Source organism: Cygnus olor, chromosome 8 (genome assembly GCF_009769625.2).
Source record: "Cygnus olor isolate bCygOlo1 chromosome 8, bCygOlo1.pri.v2, whole genome shotgun sequence".
Classification (NCBI taxonomy): domain Eukaryota; kingdom Metazoa; phylum Chordata; class Aves; order Anseriformes; family Anatidae; genus Cygnus; species Cygnus olor.
In genome coordinates this window covers 21,036,001-21,057,453 of record NC_049176.1, presented here as the reverse complement: position 1 = coordinate 21,057,453, position 21,453 = coordinate 21,036,001, and the positions used below count along the sequence as shown (strand labels likewise).

General features: G+C 39.4%; 1 protein-coding gene across 5 annotated transcripts in view; it reads left to right on the top strand.

The window, feature by feature from the left end:
• ST6GALNAC3 (ST6 N-acetylgalactosaminide alpha-2,6-sialyltransferase 3) overlaps positions 1-21,453 on the top strand; it is a 220,837-nt gene that overhangs the window by 118,734 nt on the left and 80,650 nt on the right. The window contains exon 1 of one of the 5 annotated variants that reach the window (XM_040566121.1): positions 15,796-15,943. The exons of the other annotated variants lie outside the window; for them this stretch is intronic. The gene's annotated coding sequence lies outside the window, so the exon portion shown is untranslated. Of the gene's footprint in view, positions 1-15,795; positions 15,944-21,453 lie in introns of those variants that run through there. 5 annotated transcript variants of the gene reach the window in all.

Below are 21,453 nucleotides of genomic sequence, written 5' to 3'. Positions count from 1 at the left end.
AACTTAATTATTTTCCTCCCCTTTTCTAAGATTTTGCCTGAAATAAAAAGCTGTCATGATGGGGACAAGAAATCACGAATAGAGGTCTCTGCATTACATATCAAGCCTTGCAGATGTCATCTACAAAGCACTATTTGCAATTTTTTTTCCAGAACCAATATTTCTTGGACTTAGATGTGCTGTAATGAAACATTGATGCACAGGAATGAAGGGATCTTTTTTTTCTCCTGTAAGGAAACGAGTTTTAGTACACTAATGGAAGAACAGAAGTGTAGTATAGTTTTTAAGTGACTGAAAATAAGCTGCAAGTGCCCTTTTACCTGCACTTAGTACATAATATGTATTTTATTTTTCATTTGAAATTGTCTTTAGTTGCATCTTTTTCTTTTGGTTGTTTAGCATTCAGGAATGATACATTAAAAAGTCTCTAAGACCCTGAAAGCCTCTCACAAAATACCTAAAGTAGTAGTGAAAATAGATGGCTACCTCTGAAATTATATTGACTCCTTTATTGCAACTTTTATATCAGTTTTACCACATTTTTATAAAGCTTTCCATTCTTATAAAACTCTCTTATAGAAACTATATGGAAATCATTTGGCAATGAATTATGCTATAGCATAGCCTAAAATTATTATTTTATCTTACATTGTGAAGTCCTTTGGCATCTTTGTATAAGACTCAGGCTGGGAGAGGTTCTGACAGTCTTGGAGTACACATAAGTTACGGAAGCTTTGCAGATCCTTTGTTATTTTGATTTACAACAGTACTATCTTTGAGCATCATATCTGGATGTTGTGACACATTTTTCACTTTTATAGTTACTGATTTGTGGAGTCGCATATTGCTGTAACACCCTGTTCACGTGAATTAGAATTAGAAACACAGAGAAGTGTATGTAGATGATCAGGTGATAACAAATGCAGATGGAAAGTCAAGCCGAAGGACATGCAAAGTACTAAGTACTTATCCAAAAGTTATGACATCTGCTATGCTGCATTCAGGCTTCTTCAAAAAGCTATTCTTGAAGCATCTGAATGTTTTCACCCTCTGTTGTTTAAAACTTGGCATCTCAGGTAGCTTGGTACTATTTAGTGCTGGACGGAATGTACCTCTGTGAGATCTTTTTTCTCTCTGGTACTTGCTTAGCAAAGCACTTCAGCTCATGCTTGGCACCAGATGTATTTAACAGGGGCCTCATCCAAAACCGGATAAAGACATTGATTTTTCATGTGTTTTGGAACAGGTCCCAAAGCATTTAAGCACATGTTAAATTCTATATTCACTGAATTACCTCCAATTTGTAATAGATAAAATTTTAAAGGGAGATAGTCAGTGGGTGTACACTGAAGGCAGTGAAGCTGTATTCCCTCAATTCTCTTCCCCCCACTCCTCCCTTTTTTTTTTTTTTAACAACTTGCTTCTACCACAGTCACATGATTTTGGTTGATTTTCTGCTGTATTTTTCATCCACAGTAAACTTAATTGCAAGTAACACGACTCCAGCTACTTAGTGAAGTATCTCTTACGTGGTCCTACTCTGACAGTTTCAGAAAGTAACATCTATTGAAAATATATTGCACAGATGGCTTAATGTATAATTTATCATCATCTCCAAACCCTTCCTTGTTCTAGATGTTGTGCTGTTCATTCCTTTCTTTTATGATTTAGTCTGTATGATTTTTACTACTACCCAGTCTTAGGAGTTCACATGTTAACATACCATTCCTGATCCCCTTTGTAAAGCATGGGTTTCACCTGTGAGAATCAACCTGTGTGTGGCCTTAACATATTTTGATTTATGGGATCGTTCCCTAGAACATGGGCTGACATAACTGGATTTGACATAACTGCCAAATCTTGAAAAAAACAACAACCAACCAACAAACAAAAACAAAACAACAATGAAAAAAAAGCAAAATAGTAGAAATCAATCTGTATAAACTGTTACCCGTCATTCTTCATTGTTTGGGTGTAATTATCTACACTGTGGATACAGAGAAGATGACACCATTTGGGTTTTGAAAGTGTAATACTTTATACAAGACAACACAGTTTGCAGACATTTTGTCCCCAGACTTTGATTTCAGCTCTCTGCAGTCTCGCATTTAGGAGCAGCCAGCTCCAATCTGCTCCTGTGGACCTGCTTCTTCCCCTCCAGCCTCCTGTAAAGACCCAGCTTATTGCTCATGCTATGCAAACAATAAAAAGCAATAAAAAGCGTTTAGCACAGACTGTAATATGTAGTAAAGATATTTTGGTTTTTATCTATGTGCTGTTTGCATACCTAACATATATATTACAGATCATTGACGAAAACTACTTGTTAGACTGAAAATTACCCCGCTACGTCTAAGAAAGGCCCACTGGCTAGCATAGCAGGTTGCAGTTCATTTGTTCCTCTTTAGCAGACTTTTTTATTATGCTTTTCTATTTTTACGTTTGACTTATGTTAGATGCTCTCTGATTCATTTTCTTCCTAATGGCTACAAATGGTATAAAAACAGCTTAAGTGGTTCTCATAGGAACCCGTATGGCACCACGCATTCTCTACGCTAAAACCTTGAAATGTTCCTTTTATAGACATCCTTGTTTTTTTCTCACTGGAAAGATTTATAACCTGCTCTTTTTTTTCTGTCTTTCTCAATGCCACGCTTTCCCACTTTAGAAATCAATCTGTTGGATGAAGCAGTATCAAATCATTTTTCTGAGATCCAGAAAAGTTGTGCCTACCCTTCCACCTTTTTCTTTGCTGAACAGTGAGAGGATTTCAAACAGCTTGCTCATGGAGAACTTTCCTTTAAGAAAAGGAAAAAAAAAATAAAAAATACTATTGTCACTGATCTCTGCTGTAAACATGGCTCGGTTGGGGTTGTTCAAGGTATTTGTCTCTGGAGACTGTCTAGTCCAACCTCCCTCCTTGAAGGGAGTCGGCTGGAGCAGGACGCTCGGGGCTTTGTCCAGCTGGGTTTGAATACCTCCATCGATGGAGACTTAACAGCCTCTCTGGGCAACCTGTATCAGTGTTTGGTCACCCTCACAGTCTAAAACGTCCCTCTGTGTTTGAAGGGAATTTCCTGTCTTTCTGCTGGTGCCCGATGCCTCTTCTCCTGTCACTGCCCCCCTGAGAGCAGGCTGGTTCTGCCTCTCTGACTCCCACCCACTCCAACCAGACATCTATACCAGATCGCTGAGCGGGCCCAGTTCTTGGTCTTGCCGTTCTGAGTTACCAGTTCAGATGAGCTCACTGAGCCAGGATCTTCAAGGTGAATATTGTTAACTGCCTTTCAGATGTGGGCTCTGCTGTCCCTGCCTTCCTTCTGCCTTGTTAAACTTCTGTTCCCATTTCTTCTTCCCAGCATCTGCCTGTGGTCTCCTCATGGGAGAGGGCAAGTGTAACACAGCACAGACCAAACTGCACAAGAATGAATGTTGTCTCAAACTGCAGCGCTCAGGGGGCTGCTCAGGGGACGTAAGCAATAGCTCAGTCCAGGAATAAAGGTAGGTAACTGTAGAAGGCCTGTTGAGTAGGAAGCGCTACTCAAGGTGACACACTCAGACGTCATGTGCAAGGGATTGAGAGCTATACGCCATTTGGTATGTTTGCACCAACACTGGAAAGGTTTTTAATTCTTTACAAAGTAATTTGATATTAAAAGTAGCCCTGATGGCTGCTCCATCCATTTAGAAGTTCAGAAATGGATGTGGGTGCCAGAGTTCAGACTCCAAAATTTGGAAGTGTGTGCACAGTCAGTCTCAACCTTTACCACTCCTGCTGTTTTGTGCTTCTTCACAGGGGTTATTTCCTTTACCCTTCTGTAGTCTTAAATACCCCTTGAACAATGCTACCTATATATACAGAAGATTTTAAAGCAATTGGTCTTGGTCTAAAAGATAACTGTATTCATTATTTTTTCTCGTGTATCAGCTTTTGGGGAACAGAATTGGAATTTTCCATGCTCGGCTACAGTGACAAAAGTAAAAAGCACAATTATAAACCAGAAGCAATATCTTCCCTCAGCACAGCAGTTTCTCAGGAGAAACTTGTGCAGTCTCTTTACCTTCTTTGTTTAGATCTCTCTGTAGTGGTTTACAATTCACAGGGCAGGTTTCTTATTTCTGCCACTGGCATAGATGGCTTACCCAGGATTTCAGGCTTACATTAGTGTGAAAGGAGAATGAGGACCTCTGTCTGTTTTCCTTGCAATGACATTGTGTGCATTAGCACACTCATATAAAACTGGGATTTATTTTATTTTATTTTATTTTATTTTAATTTAATTTAATTTATTTTAATTTAATTTAATTTTAAGTTACCAGTGGTATAAATCCAGCTCTTAGTCTGTCATCCTGGTGGCAATAGTTAGAGCAGACCAGCTTTTGCAGCCTGGCTTTCCCAAGCTTGCAGCCTTTACCTTTGCCTTCTAACCTCATGTTCGTGTTGCAGCAGAGCCCCTCTGCTGCACAGCGCTGTGTCGGTGTTCAGCTTCCAGGGAGCTCATGCAATATTTGCTTCCCATAAGGGAAATGGAGTAGATAGGCTCAGCTCTGCCAGAGAGACTTGTTCAGTGCTGAAAGTGACTTGGATGTGTGGAGGCCAGTCTGGAGTTCAGTGGGCAAGTTCAGCCATAGCGAGAGATGTGGAAATACATTGCAGCAGAATCTCTAGATACGCATTTCCACTAGTGAGGGGTTTTCTTTGATAGCAGACTCAGTGTCACTGATTCACAATACCTCTGCTCCAGGGGGCATCAGAGGTTGAACACAATACACTCGTGTTTTATCAAGGGTTATTGCCATTGAAACCCTTTTATCTGTTTTTTCAAGTGAAACACTGACTTGGTTAGCATGCAAGTGTGCAAGGGCTTGGAACCAAGCAGTGCATGAAACGCATTTTCAGTCTGTGTTTTGTAGGTCAGTAGGCTCAGTCACTTAGCAATGTTTCTAAAGCATTCATAACTATATTTTTTTGTGAATAAATTATCAAATGCATTAGCCACAAGCTAGCATTTCTTCACCATAGGACATGCATGCCACCTCTGCAGTAAACAAGCGTATGTTTGCCGTCACAGGAGAATCCCACCAAGGAAACTCAGAGCAACACTGGCTCAGGCTCTGTGTTCAGAAACTTTTTGCAGAAGGGTCCTCCAAGGCTTCACTGCCCTTGAGCAATTTGTAGTGTCTGATCCATTTTCCACTCATAACTGTATGTGAAGATGACACTGACAATATGGCAGCGATTTTGGAAAGCAGCAGTGAAAAGCTGATCAGAAACATGTGAAAATGCACACCCACAGATTGACTTTAAAAACAAATTTTTTTGCACAGACAAATTTCTATACTTGAAATATGCATTCAACACCACAGTCAGTGTAGACATCACTGTTTCAGACTGTGATATGTACATTAGGCAGCTTTTGAAAAATAACTCATACACCATATTATTTATTTAAGTGACCTTGAAAGCAGGGTCTAATTGCTTAGCATTTGACAGAGCTTACAATAGACCAGAATTTGATACGCTCACTCATGATGAGTGGTACTTTATTCCACAATTACTCCCATTCTTTCTACTGAAAAAATATATATATATATAAAAAGCAAGTCTAGAGCTATCATAATCTAAGAAGAAATACAGCTTTTGCTCAAAGACAGCTTGTCTTCTGTTGTAGAGAAGCAGGAGTTTGCTAGAAATACTTAAGGTAACAACAACATAAAAAAGTTGACTGCAAGGCTTTCTGTTGCATTTAAGTAGCATTTCAGCAGGAACCTTAAAAGGTGATGGGCTAGTGTATTCCTCCATTTCAGTTTCATTTTGCTGTAACTTGAACTTGAAAGTGAGAAGCACGTGACTATCTTAAAACAACCAGAAATATTGAACAAGATGTTCTTGAATCTCCAGCAGGTTGGAAGTTGTTGTCATTGCTGTTGCTACACTATGGAGAACTAGATTTGTTCTCGTTTTATTGGCTTCTCTGTGGATTAAGGTATGTCAAACTGCAGTTTGCTTGCTAGTAAATTAATTACACCCCCTGCGAGGCACACACACACACATGCCCAGCTGCCTTTTTCACTCGAATACCTGGATGTCTACTGTTCCATGCGTTGCAGAGCACAGCGCTGAGCGGTCGCTGTACAGCACAGAAAGTCACCTGCTTTCTTTGGCGTTACCCAGGAAGGCTAAATCGTGAAGTGCTGTATGTATATCAGCCTATTAAACCCACTGAATCACTGAAAACAGGATAAGAAAGGACCTGAGGAGTTATCTAGTTAGTTCTCCTGCCCCAGGCAAGATTGTTTATAACAGTGTTTTATTGTATCACTTGTTAGAAAGCAGCTTAAATTCTAACCCAAATCTCACTTGCTACTACCCTGCTCATGTAGAACAGACATGGAGAATCCTTTGCAGCATGTTTTACATATTTCGAGGCACTTATCGCATCTCCTCCATTTTCTCTTCTCTGCCCTAACCCAGTTTTTCCATTGCTGGTCAAGTTTTCTAGGCCACAGATTTTTCTTTTTGCTTTTTCTGTCCTTTCAGCAGCTGATCCAAATCTGTGCTGAAGTCAAATGCCCAGACTGAATTTACTGTCATAGCTGCTGAATAGACTGAAAAGATCATTTCATAACCCTTTATGTATGTCTCAGGATTTTTTTTATATATATATATATATATAGTTATAGTTATTAAAAACTGTAATGATGATTTTGTTGCCACTGAGCACACGTTTACTGGCATTGTCAGTGTCAGCTCCTCCACTTTAGAAAGTTAATACATCAATTAAATTAACGAAATGTTTATATTGCTGTCATCTGGCCAGCACAACAGATATATCTTTTTCTGGAATAGAAATCCATAGAAATCAAAGGCCATGCTCGGAATAAGATTATAACGTCATAATCTCATTATTTCAATGGTGGTGGTGGTGGTGTGAGATTAAAAACAGAGAGAAATGAAATGAAGTATAGACCAAAACTGGTATTTGCTACAGAGCAAATGTAAAAGGAAGAAATTAGAGGAGACATGCCTGATTTGAACATCAAACCAGTGAAAATAGCATTTCATTTCTATTTTTATTTCAAAACACATCTGAGAAAAGAAAAAAAATGTAGATGGAGACAAAAGGAGGCTTCTGAGTGCTTTTCTTTTCAAAAATTGTCCTAGTGAGAGATGAATGGCAGGGGATTTTGTGCCCCAAACAGCACTTATAAGTGCTTTTGCTATTTTAATACCATCCTTAGGCTGAGAAGAGGAGACGAAGAAACAGACAAGGTGCCCTGACACATCACTTCTAAGTGATTTCTGTCCCAAAAGTATTCAAAAGTCTGATAGAAGTTTTTTTTTTTCTTGGATATTTATTTTTTTCTGTGACTTGGCAGAAATGAAGTGGGAAGATGAAGGGAAGCTCTAGCTAGTTTTTATTTCCCAAGGTCAGAAGAACAAAAGGCAGTCCCCACCCCCCCACCCGATTTGGCAGAGATGCAGTAAGGCTTCTTTTGGGCAGCTAAGGTAACAGCAATGTGGATTTTTTTTTTCCTCATATTTTGTAATGTTAGTAGCAGTGAAAAAGAAATGGGTGCACTCTTATTTTCAGCATGGAGCAAAATACTGTAAGCTTGTGACTGAAGTACAAATAATCCAATAGCATAAGAAAAAGAAAAGCTGACGTATTTTGCAGCATCAGAACCTTACAGTGACCTGACTTGCTGTGGGCATCACCCAAAAAGTGTTGTGCAGAAACAGAGTATCCTCAGACAGAGCTGAATTCCAGCCTGAAAGGTAACTGCACGTAGAAAACCTCCCAGCCCTTAGAACATGTTTCTTCATCTACTTCTTTAAAAAGGGTCATTTTCTCTGTTCTGGAAGGTGACCTTACCTTCCACCTCCTCCAAAGTGCCAGAATTGTAATTACACAATGCAATTACACTGTAGCTGTGCCTTTTCAAAACCACAAATCATTACTTCATGTATCTGGAAAAAATTACATATTATTACCAGTCTTTTTGTTTCAAGCGGAGGCAATAAAATCTTGGCATCCCTACGGAATAAATGCATTGTGTGCATCTTCCTAGGCTAGCACACCACAAATCTTGAAAAATTAAGCTTCTGCTGGGCTGTTCTGATTCCTAGGTGAAGCTGGAGTATTCTTTAGCTGCAGCAAGGATTAAGAGAAGTCAATTTTCCCTTCAAGGCATTTGAAGATTTAGCTCTGTGTTCCTGACTATTTTGCAAGAATGCAAAGACCCAGCGTTTGGGCTCTGAATCCTTCTGTATCATGAATCATCACCGGAGAAACCATAGAATACTTCATGGTAAGAAAAACAATCAGTGTGTTTTAAGGTGAGAGTAGTTTAAATAAGGAATTAAGAATCATGTCCTAAAGGTGCAGGTGTACAGAAGAGTTTGTGTTGAGCAGTGAAGTTCTGCTGTCCACATTAAAAATGCAGGAAGACAAATTCAAGTTGACATATTTACATATATAAACATGTTTTCCTTTGACACCAAGGTCAAACAAGATGTGTCATTCATCAGGTGATGCAGCAATGAATCCACTTTGCATCTTGAACACTTTTGTACATCTTGGAAGTGTCCATGAAACAGCGTTCTCGAGCTCCAGTATCAGCAGGTTGCCTGTCTCTGTATGTCAGCTGCTGCTCTTTGGACAGCGCTCTAAATACAAATCAGTACACACATCAGAGGCTCAGACATTTCTAATCTATCAAAACCACCACCACCAACAAAAACAAAATCAAAAACAACAATAACAAGAAAAAAATGCACAGCCCTCCAAGGAAAGTAATAACAGATGACATTTAAATTAAACTGATACATTAAATATTCATCACCGTGAGAAGATGTTCATTTAACAATTCTAAAGATTCTGAAGAAAATGAACTGTCTCAGCATCACAGGGAAGTTTTTCCTGTGAGTTAACTGGTAATGTGATAGGAAGTAAAAGTTAACAATAAATGGCTAATTTTTATTTGGTAGCAAGAAGGGAAAAAGAAGATCTAAGAGGTTGTGTGACAGCGCTTCTTTGATCTCCTCTGCCAGATTCGGGGATTTTTTTACATCACAGTCTTGTTCTTAGATGCCAAAGAGATGGAGGTTGAAAATTAGGACCACAGGAAGCTTGTACTCTGGGCATCATGTAGAATTTTAAATACCAAAGTTAATGATTTAATCTGAGACAGAAGACACTTGCAAGTCTAAGGCTGAATGTGTGCTAAGTGGTGGGGATTGTAAGGGTTTGCAGTTTTGGATTAGTCACCTCCTCTATATCTAAGGCTAATTCTGAAAAGAAATTTAAATGTTTGTGAAGTGATGAGGCAATGCTCATGAGATTGTGGAGGCATATACAAAGCTCATCTTGGTATTCAGTTGCAAACCAAAATATTACCCAGCTCTTGCCCCTGAGATCGATTTTCCTCATCCTTTGGAAAAAAAGGGAAGCAAACAAACCCCAAAACAAACATAAAGGAATTGTCTGCTAACAAAAACTTGCAGTTTTCAGCTACTGGTCTCCTGTTTGCATGCTGAATTCAAGCAAAGAGCTCTTGTTTGTGGAATGGTGTGAAATATCCAACTATACTTTAGTTGTGAAGGTGATAGGAAGGGTGATAGAAACCATCTCTATTTGCAATGGCGTGCCACAGAAAGTTATTATGTTTAATGTGCTTCTCATTGAGTGGTTCCTGTACCAAAGCATGTTGTTAATCCTAATGGGGTAGCAAATCCTAAATCAAATTCTCTCCTGCATAAAGGTGGACAGTTTAGAAGGCAGGAGTCATTAGAGGATAAGGATTTTTCACTGTAGTTTTTAAACTTAATTTCTTTTCACTGTCTTCCCTCCTTTGCCTCAGAAAAATATTGATATAGATATAATTCCTGACAGTGTATGTTGATTGTAGCATGTAAGTAGTATCCAACAGCAGAAACAGATGGTGTAATATTGTGATGGGGCCTATCACATAGTGACAAGGTTGAAAGGTGCAGCTGAAAGAGCGTATAATTTGGTATAAATGAGAATCTTGAGTCTGAACACTCCTAAAATTAAAAAAAGATCAGATCTGAATACAAACTTCCCAGCATCATCCCACTGCTGAATTTCTGCTATGATTGTTCAAGTGGGGGAGGCTGAGCAGTGGTGTGTGATCGCAGAGATGTGGGTAAGGAAAGCTTTCTGCAGCAAGAGCTGCAATACCGAGCAACCAAGCAGATTTTAATCCTGCCAGAAGATGGTTGTGTCTCATGTTGTTTCATGGCAGCCCCTGCCTTCCCCATTCTGGAGTGCTTTCCATCTCTGTTGTTAATGATGGCTACCATCAGACACCTGTGATTTTACTGTGACAGCTGACTGATCGTCTGTGCGAGACAGAAACAGCCTCGCAAACCTTTGACCTTTGTCCTGAAGTACATGTTTTAGACATTCGACATCAAATTTGACTCGTCAAGGTTTTTAGAATCAGGGACTGGGGGTTGCTCTTTCTTTAGCAAAAGTTTCAGAGCATTTGAGATCTGGGGAAACTTTTTGTGTGTCTATGTTTTGTTAGTTTTTTTTTTTTTTTTTATAAACCTTTCTTCCCAAACAGTTTTTTTTTGTTGTTATTTTTTGTTTATTTTTCCCCTGAAGTTCTTCCAGCTACTGATGGTGCTCCAAACAGCTCTGTGCTGCTTAGGACCAAATCATTTTTGGCAGCAAAATAAAGCACAGCATTAACTATTTTGCTTCAACAACAAAATGGGAATTAAATTAATAATTCTAGAAAATAATTAAACTATTGGATAGGCAGAACCCTGGAATTAATTTGTGAGGTATATTGGTTATTTCCACAGTTAATTGCATTTTGATTTGAAATGCATGTAAGTGGAAGTAAACAGCCATGTGTTTAATAGGTACAGTGTCTGGGTAGCCCAAATAGCATTTAATCCCCTCCATGTCAAATGGTTTGTGGGTAAAAGGGTGTCCGGGGAATATCAAGGCCCAACAAGATAACGGCCATGCTCTTTACATTTAACTTATTAACCAACAGGTGAGAAGAAGAAATGGTTTGTGCATGGCTACCTACCCACGAGCCGCAGCCAGATGCTCTGGACTTTCCAAATGTACTCTGAATAAGAATGAAACCATGCTACTTGTTTTGCCCATTAGATAGCATTATCTCTGCAGAATGCCAATTCATATCTCCTTGTGCTGCGTGTGGTTCTCACATATGGGATTTTAATAACCTTCATGCTGCGCTATGAATTCATAAACAGGGCTGATAGAGGAAAAGCACCACAGGACTTTATTTTTTCATTATTGCTCTTTTGAAAAACAGGGTCTGCAGGATTTTTGTGAGGATCTTGTGACAGAACAGGCAATGTTTTTGCTACTATAGTGGAGTTATTCCAAGGGGAGGGGATAAGTACAGCATTTACTTGTGATATACTTTTTCAGAATTGGTTTTCATCATCCTGCATTTCGTAGCCGCTGTAATTCTGGTGTATTGTAGTTGCAACTTTGTGGATCTGATTGTATGGGAGTTTTCCCATTTCTCTAGAATGCAATGGGCATCTGATTTCTTGCAACATACCTCTTCCACTCCTTCCCCTCCATCTCAGCCTGTACGTTACAATCTCTGCAGCCCTCCAGCTGTGAAGCTGCAGCTTGCTGATCAGTGATCACTGGCACATGACAGTGCTCTTGGCTTCTGTTTTGGAAAAGATTTGTCCAATCAGTTTTTTTTTATTTTTAATTTTCCCCCTCTCCTAACCTCAGAGTCCACTGACCTACTGCTTCTACATCTCAGCCATGTTCCAGTGCTAGTGGGGGCACCACCGTTCGTAAGCTGGAAGCAGTAACAAGGACTCTCAGCCTCGGTCTCGAGGCATGAAGTGATCCATGTCACCTCATACCCATTGCTAACAGGACTTAGAGGGAACTTAGAGGGAAGGCTCAACTAAAATTTAGTCTCTACAAATATCCTATGAAGTAATGAACCTAAACTGTTTGAACCACCCCATTTAGCAGTCCTGGGAGCTGGTTCATCTATGCCATGAAGGAAACTGCACTGTGCTGCCTGCCCGTGCCCTGTGCTGCACTGGTGGGGTGTACTGGGAGTGCTTGGAGTGCTTGGGAGCTTTGCTCAGTCTGGGTTCCAGGGTTGTAACCATGCCTAATTATGTTTAATCAGGAATAAGATTTATTAGGTGCAGGTTCTGTGTAGGACTGTGATACGATATGCAGATCAAATCTTATCATCCTATTTTCATTTTAGGAATGTTTCTCTCTCTTGTATTTTATATTTGATTTTGTGTGTGATAGGCGATAGGAACAACCAAGAACAGACAAGGAAGAAGATAATTATTTTCTCTAATTATCTTCTGGTGTTTTTTTTTCTTCTCCCCAATGATGAATACTCCTCACTATTAAAAACACGTATCTTCATTTTCATAGAAATGTACTCAGCTTCAACTTGGCTGTTAAAGTGACAGAATTACAGAATTATTGAGAAAAATGGGTTGGAAGTGACTTCCAGAGTTCACCTTGTCCACCATCTTACTTAAATAGGACTAATGTCAAGGTTAGGTCAGGTTTTTGCCTCAACAAACTCTGGATGGAAACTCTACAGTCTTTCTAAGCACCTGTTCCAAAGTTTAATTGTTCTTTGCTATGAAAGTATATTCGCTAAAAAAGTGATCTTTCTGACATATGTAGCCAATCAGTATTCCTTCCTCAGTTCATCTCCCTTGGTCCTTTTTAGCAATAAGGAATACCGTTGCATAGCTGAGACCACATATGATGAGCTAGTTGAACACAAGCGCACAAATTTTTCTTCCTACTGCATCTATAACTCTACACTGATATGACTCAGAGAGAAAAGATGCCAAAGCTTTCACATTTGCTTTGTAAATATTTTCTTGTAATGAAATTAATACACCATCTAAACCTTCCACATACACCTCTGTTACAGCTTTTAGTTTTGTTTATATATTTGTGGAAATATGTATACACCTTATCTTCAAAGTCATTAAACAGACAAGAGAACATTAAACTAACATAATTAAAAAAAAAAAGTTTTCTGATATATGCTGTTCATGGAAATGAAGAAATGTTATTTTTATGCCAGCCAAGGTTCATTGCTGTTTTGTTTTTTTTTGCTCAACACCAGCTGTAATCTATAAGAGCATTTTTTTTGGTTGATTATTTTATAATTTTATGATGACTTCAGTGGAATGCATTTTTTCACTTAGCTGCGTAGTATAGTCTCTCAGACTTTCTTTGAGGCAGATGGACCTTAGCACCTCCAGTTGCCAATGTGCAGTTGTGAGTCAAAGGTACGACAGTGCCTATGGCATGGAGCAGCATCCTGCTGTAAGGAGGAGAGGAGGGGAGGCACGACCAGTTTGCTGTAGAAGGTAGTTGTCAGTCTTCTGTTCTCTCCCCTTGCTGTCTAAAACACAAGGCCATCAGCTGACATATATTCATGGTGCCAACAAACCAAAGTGGTCAGCAGGTGGATACCATCAGAGGGCACTGACTTTCCATCCTCATTCCTGTCCCCAAGAATCTGCTTTGTCAGAACCATCGTGCTCCGTGCTGTATCAGTTGGAGCTGCAGAGCAGCTGATGCGATTTGGTGTTCACCTTTATGATTGCTTTTCAAGTTATCAAACAGAAAAGATTCTACTGTCGTTACAGTCCTTGGAAGCACAAGGAATCACAAAGTTCCTTAAAGTCAACAGATTTTTAAAAAAGCAAACCAACACACAGACCCTGTGCACTCAGAGGCAGGGTTGAAATGTAGAATTGTAGAATCATGGTCCAATGTATAAATTTGTAATACAAATTCATATAATTTATAAAATATTAGAGGATGTCTTGCTGAGCCCAGTCCTGTATGGATTCTCACCCCACATGAGAAGTTTCCTTCCTGTTTCCTTGCTTGCTATACCTATGTAGTGGAGAAAAGATTGATAGGGCTTATTATTTTCATTTTTTAGTAATATTTTATTTTGCAATTGCTACTACCGTGCTTCGCCTCATAACTTACCACCAGACCTGTGCGTGTGTGTTGTGCAGCACCTCCTCAGGCCTCGCTCCTCTGAGCCCCACAGTGATGCTGCGGTGGCCGGCACATCCCTCTGACCCGGTGAGTTGGGGCAGGTCAACGTGTCTGGGGCTTTTCTTCAGCACAGCCCTGTAAGCGAGGGGGTGGTGGGGAATATGCTGATAGCATAAGCTACGCCATCGAGCTCCATGAGGAAGGAGAACCAACAAAGACTGATCTGAGAATTATTTGCAAGTCATTTAACCCGGTAGTTCCCAGCTGAGAGTGCTTACAGAGTTATGGTAGGTGATGTTAGCCCGTGATACACACTAGTGCCTGCAATGGAATCTGCACAGATGAAGTATGGTTGGTGGACATATGCACTGGGTCAATTGTGTAAAAGCAATCAGAAGAGAATATGTTTGCAACAGATTTTTCATTTGAAACAGACCTTTAGCATCAAAGTTTTTAAAATGCAGCTATGCTCCAACAGTTTCCATTAATGACTTAGAAGACCTTAAAATAAGTCTTCCTAATTATTTAAGCAGAACCCTCCAATGCAGTTTAAATTTCTGTCCTAGTGCCCAATGCTGCAGTGTTTGAAAGTTCAGATGTCTGAAAAATGGAAATGTAAGCTTGTATCTTTCTGCAAGTAAAGTGATTTAAATAAATTAAAAAGATATTTAAAACAATTTGATTTTTGAACTAGGACCTTGTAAAAGAAGTTTTAGCCTGAAATGGCATTTCTACAGAAGTTTTTAAACATTTGTAAAGCTGACAGTCATAACGTGGTACAGCAAATGCTGCCAATATACCAAAGAAGCGAAAAGAAATGAATGTGGCCAGAAGCAAGCATATATTCTTTTTTAGATAAGGCGTCCTGCAATTAAAAACACTGGACTCAGCTTCTTAAGGCTTATTTTGTCAAATGAAAAATGCTACTGGTTTTAATGCTATTGTAATAAACCTTATTGTTATTCCTGGCATGGATTTTTTTTTTTTAATTTCAGAAAAATGGATAATTAGCATTTTAGCTTATCACTTTTCTTCCATGCATACAAATAATTTGATAGATAGACCACCAAGAGAGAGAAAATTAAATAATAGGTCTAGACAGCATGGAACTGGAGTAAATTAGAGGTTAGGCTTCCAGCCTGTTAGGCTGATATTCATGCAAAAATATGTATATATTTACTGGGAATATGGGAATACGAGCTAGTTTTTTTCTAACAGTTTTTACTGCTTAACTTGATATCATTTCCCCATACCAGATCCCAAATAAATTGACCTGAAATAGGATGCAAACTTAGATTTAGAAGTCCCATAATTTATTTGAGTACACATTTTTCAAATGTATTTAGACTGGGGGCCTAACAGCCATTCCTGCATCTTTAATTCAGCCAAGTAAGTTCCTAGATAATGGCCTATGATTAATGGTGAAATCTGATAGTAGGAGGTTATTAGAGAAAGCAAACTTGGAACAAATCTACTGTATACATTATATACTTTACCGCCATCTGTGGGTGTTTGTAATAAATACAAATGAAAGTCAGTGGTTACAGAGTAATCATGTCTCCCGTTCTCACCAATATTTTGCATGTGTGACAAAAAATTCCTTAGACATAGCATTATGGTGGGCAATGTCGGAGTGAAGAATTCTCACTGTTTTTTGCACAGCTACTTGCCATTATGTGCAGAAAACAAAACCAAAAACCAGCGTTTGTGGAGAGAGTCCTTTTGGCCGCGGTTGTTTTCAATGTCGTTGTTCTGAAGTCCCATCTGTATGGAAGGATTAGGCTATCTGTGTTATATGTCACCTGAGCTCTACTGCCATACGTGATGTTGGATGTAGAAGCTGTTTTTGTCCTTTACACTGTGATTCACTCACTGTTCAGTCCATTCAGCTAAGGGTATGTTCCCCCTTTTATGTCTCCTTGAGCTGTAAATGACATTTTACCTCCTCGCGTTTTGTATTGTTTGCTGAGCAAATATGCCTGTATAGAGAAGAAACAAATTTTATCTTCCATATTGCTACATATAAAAAACAGAGAAGAAATACAATATAAATGGGGAATTGCCAAAAATAAAAGTAAACCTAAAAATTATGATCCTAATAACTTGCTGGTAACAAATACTCTTTGACCATGCTTCTGAAAATACAGTTTTACAAGGCAGAGATAAAAGTGCTGTGGTCAAAACTATCTGGTTGTGTTTGGAGTTGTTTATGAAGTTCTTTGGACAGTGTCTGGTTTAAATTGTCCGTTTCCAGTAATGGTTTTGTGCACAAAATTCAAGAGTCATGAAGTGCTAATGAGAGCAAGTGAGCAACGTGGCAGATGTGAAGATAAATGTCTTATTGTACTCAACATTCAGCAAGTGGCATTTGTTTGGAAGAATTCCCGGCTTTTGAACTATTACAAAGCCATGGTATTTCAAAGGCTGTATATTTGCAAATGAGTGATAGATGGAGTGTGACAAACATAATGGTTATTTATGGTCATCAGCTAGACCACTGGAATGAAATTAGGGGTACTCTAGAACCGATAGAGTTTGTTTTTCCTGGGTAATATTTGAGAAACTGGGAAATTATTTTTTTTCATAGGATGTTTTTCAGAGTCAGTGTTATTTTAGTGCCTATTGTGTGAACTTGCTGCATAGAGCGGGCATAAAAGAGGATGCTTCCCCCCATAAAATGTAGGCATTCGATCCTCAAATGCTTGACACAAACATTTCCAATTATGTTCTTGTGCATGTTTTTATTTTTATCGTGATATTTTATATACCAAAGACGATTTATTTTTTTCCCCCCTGATTCAGAGGTGTTAATTAGGTGGATCTGGAACTGTAGAAATCTGTATGTCTACTGCTGTCAGGGTTTCTGGTTACCTCCAAGCTGTAGCACTGTACGCTGGGATGACTGTGTCTGTCCCCATCTGTTCTCTGCCTGAGCAGCTGCAGTTTAAAGGAAGACAGCTCTTCTCTGCCTAATGCTGAGGTGTTTGATTGACACGTCTGATAAAGCTTTCTTCGCAAAAGTTAGTTTCTATGTTAACAAATATCTTTAGGTGGTTTTGGATCTTCTCTTGTGCTAGTTTTCATTCCCAAACACCATGGGTTACCTCACCAGCTATGGATCGGTATTTTACTTTTCCCCAAATCCTCTGTGCCCATACATCTCTCTCTTTCAAACACTAACTTATATTCGACCTTTCCATAGCCTGTTTCACTTCTCTGAGTTTTTTTTTTTCTCTCGTCTTCTGTTTTGGTATCCTACTTCTATTTATTTCCTTTCCCTTTTGCAAAGTACTCAATTCTGTTAATAGGAGCACATCCTTCCTGCCATCATACATCAGGATAGGGGAGTCTACCAAGCACCTGAGCCATGAAATAAAATGGGGCTTCTGCTCTCCCCGCAGGACCAGAAGGATGCTTCCCACATCCTTCAGGCAATGCTTTAGGGCAAAACTTTCTTCACTTGCCTCTCTCTCTGTACCGACAGTCCCCAGGCCTGCTGGCCATCGGTCCTCCAGGGCTTTGTCTTTGCTGGCTCTGTCCTTGTACTTGAAACACCGACTCTGGCAGCTTCCTACCTTCCTTAACCCTCCACATAGAGACAAAACAGTTTCTAATGTTCTTTAATTACTCTCTGCCCTGTCTCTATTTTTGAGTCTTTTCTTGCCAATAGAGCTATCAGAAATCTCTTGATAGTTGATTTTTTCCATGAGAAAATGCTAGTCTAAACTTATTTAAAAGGCTCCAGTTTCAATGAAGTTTTAGTTGGGAATCAGGAAGGAGGGAAAAAATGAATGGGAGTTCTCTGTTAGTATAAACTGCCGTACTTTAACTTTTCCATAACATAGCAAAATTTTCAATTGAAGAAGAATTTAAATTCAATTTTAGAGAGCTATTTAAATATGATTTTTTTTTAAAGTAGAAAGTTAAAATATTTTGATCAACCAGGACCTATATTTACCAGAAGTTTATTGTATGGGATTATCAAGAGGAGTGTTATCTTTGACTTTGCAGTTTTTGCTTTATTTTAGAATAGAGAAAAATACACAAGAAGATCGACTTTTCCGATTTCTTCTTTGTAGGTCATATGCTTGACCCTGTTGCTACTCAGAGTTTTCTCACATTTCCTTGAGGCGTTTATTTTTCAGTTCTCGGATATTTGAGCTGTACTTGATTCTTGCCTTGTTTCAAAGCTGCCTGTATTGTTCCGAATAGCAGCAGCAAAATCAACAACAATTCTGGTGAGCATTTGCTCTGCTATATCTTGAAAAAGGTACGAGCTGGCGTGGAGTAACTGGAGCTGTCTTCAAAGTGAGAAAGATGACACTGCATCACTTTGCACTGTGGTTCATGTTCGGAAGTGTTTTTTTTTTTTTTTTTTCCATGAGAAGGCAAGCTAAAACGTTTCAAGACTGCATTTGCTGAATGCAAGTTCAGATAGTGCTGGAAACTCTGGCATGCAAGTTTAAACCTCTGCACAACGTTCGAGCTTCCTTCCCTTTTCTGTCTCTTTACCACTGACATCAGGAATGCACAGGATACCTGTTCAAGAGAAGGACTGATACCAAACATTTTAGAGAGCTGCAACATGAGCTGCAAATCAAGGACTAGCAGTTCTCTAACAACTGGGTCAGTGTGTACGGAAAGAATTTCAGTGAAGTTTATTTATTCAGTCTCTTGCTGCAAGATTAGTCTCATTATGTGGCTCCTATGGGTTCCCTTCCAATTCATTCAATTTAAATAAAAACTTCCCGCTAGCACTTATGTATGTATCAGTGACAATCATCTAAATAAAATAGACCAGGCACCTGAGTCACAGGAACAGCCTTATGCAGAGGCAGATCATATTCTATTTATTTGGAAATGGGATGCATGTAGGCATAGGGCTTATTTCAAAATAATGTCAAAATGTTAAAATCTTTATGAAATCTTAGCATTAAATTTTATGAAGACAGAGATGTTTGCTGAGATGTGATGCCAGCGGCTGGGACCAAAAGCAACCATATGAATATGAAAAAAAGCACTGCCACAGGAGGGGATAACCACAAACTCAGGATAATCAGACCTGTGGGGTGAACACACAAGCAAACATGGCACTATCTTTCTTTTCTTTGAATGTGCCAAATTTTCACTTAGAGAAGCCTGGCAAGTCTTTCATGTCAATCAAAGGTCTGAAAAAAGTGAGTAAGTGTGGATAAAACCAGCTTGGTTAATTGTTACTGAAACACAGGAAAAAATTAAATACATTTTTTGCTTGTAAAGTAGAGAAAAGCAATAAAAACAATGCTGGATGGTTAATGCCTCTCTTGTACCTTTCATTTGAAAGACCTCAAAAGAACATTAAGAAGAATAAACGCAAAATCTATTCCCTGTTGGCATCATTATAAATGTTGTATCCTCTGAAACTCTAAAGGCGTCCAAGAAGAGTAGGAGAATAAATGGCATTGAAATAAAGAAAGTCTCTCTGGAGCTTTGTTCAATCGGCTTTGTTAGAATTCACTCAAATAGGATGATTACAAGAAAAGATCTCATTTGTTTCAACATTAAAGGAGCAAATTAATATGTGGTGAGCTGCTAATAATTGCCTCATTATGTAGTGAATGGGTATTGCGTCCAATTTACAAAATTACAATCATATTGTTAAAGTAACAATTGGGAAAGTTTAATCTGAATTTCCTAACTATCGCTGTGATTAGTTGTGGGATTTGCAGAGCGAAGCGGGCTTGGTGGGTTGGGGTGAGCTCTGCAGTGCACCACGAGCCCACAGCACCAGGCACCCTCAGGAGGAATTCAGCTTTTCATTAGTGTGAATTACATCTGCTCAGGTCCGGAACTAGATTTGGTCCAAGTGAAAAGAATCAGGCAGCGTTGGTGAAGATGGCAGCTTGGCACGGGAATGCTCTGTCAAGACATTGTGCTGTCGGGCTCCACCAGCCTCCAGAAATCGGATGGGTTGTGCTGAAGGTTTGGCCAGGACGTCTGAGAGACCTGGCCTGAGGTCACATCCCCTTTGGTCTTCAGCAGCCCCATGGGGCCGTGGCTGGGGAGCTTGGCAGTCCGGGGTCTGTGCTGTTGGGAAACTCACCCATACAAAAGGTCCTGTAGCTGGAATGTCATTCACTTGGTGGAGACTTTTGAAATGACTGGGGGCAGGGGGTGTTCAGATTGGAAAGTAACCAAATTTCCAAATATCAAAATCCTCTGTGGAACAGAATCGTGTTTTGTGACCTTTTCTAATTCTGGCTGTTTTTGTTATTTAATGGTTTGACCTTTGATTCTGTGAAGCCACTTCAGTGCTAAATGCAGAGATTTAATAACTAGAGCTGTTTGATAAGTGACCTTTATTAGACGGCTATTTCTCTTTGCTAGAGATGCAGCACTGTTTTGCAAGTCCTAACTCACAGTTTTAATTATCTTTTCTATTGTCTGTAAGCTTGCACAGGAAATGGAAAGGTCAGACATTTCATTTTCTTTACTGATTAAAATATAAGTGCTCCTCAACAGTTACAATATATCACTCAGGAAAAAGATGGGACAATTTGTCAGAATCGTGCCCAGCTGCTCTGCTGAGGAGTTCCGTGTCCTTCTGGGCAGCGACAACATGAATAATTTTTGAGGAGCAAAAAGCAGCTTATCAAAGATACTAGGTCAGAGTCCTTGGTGTCTAGAGGTGAAGTAGCTGTCTAAATACATAAAAGGAGAAGAAAAGTTCTTTATCTTTTTTTCTTTAGCTGATATATCTACCATGCAAGTGAGTGAAGATCTTGTGAAAGGTACAGGTAATCCTTTAACTGCTGTTCTTGGTCTAAAGAGCATAAGGAGTATCAGCGCAGGTTTCCATGTTCCTGCCAGTCTTTCTCAGCCCCATTGCTGCTGAACTGCTCTGCGGGCAAGAGGATAGCCTGCACTGCCTGCCAGACTCATCTTTTGGCTTCTCTGATAAGGCTGCTGCCGAGTTAGCATTTAATTACTATCCTGGTGTTTGCAATATGGACACCTGTAATCAGATTCTGGTAACTGCAAAACAGATCACCAGCAAGACTCATTTTCTCTGATTCTCCAGTTTCCATATCTCTGTATTCTGGTTTCTTTGTGCAAGAATTGGCTCTCTGCTTCTGTTCATCCTTTGATGAAAAACACAAACAAAACAGCAATTTAAATAGAAATGTGATAGTTTCTGATACAGGTTAGGGCTATCATGAGAAACCTTGCAACCAAAAATCCGTATACAGGTAAAGGGTGCGAGGCACATAGGAACCTCAGAGTATGGGGTGAAGAGGGACAACTGCAGATCTCTCTAGCTCCTCAAAGGTTGTCAGGAGCCACCAAATGTGTCCTAGTTTAGTAGCAGAAGTAGCAACCACAGCTACCCAGCTGCTTCCCAGTTCTGGCCCCTCTGGGCACCCAA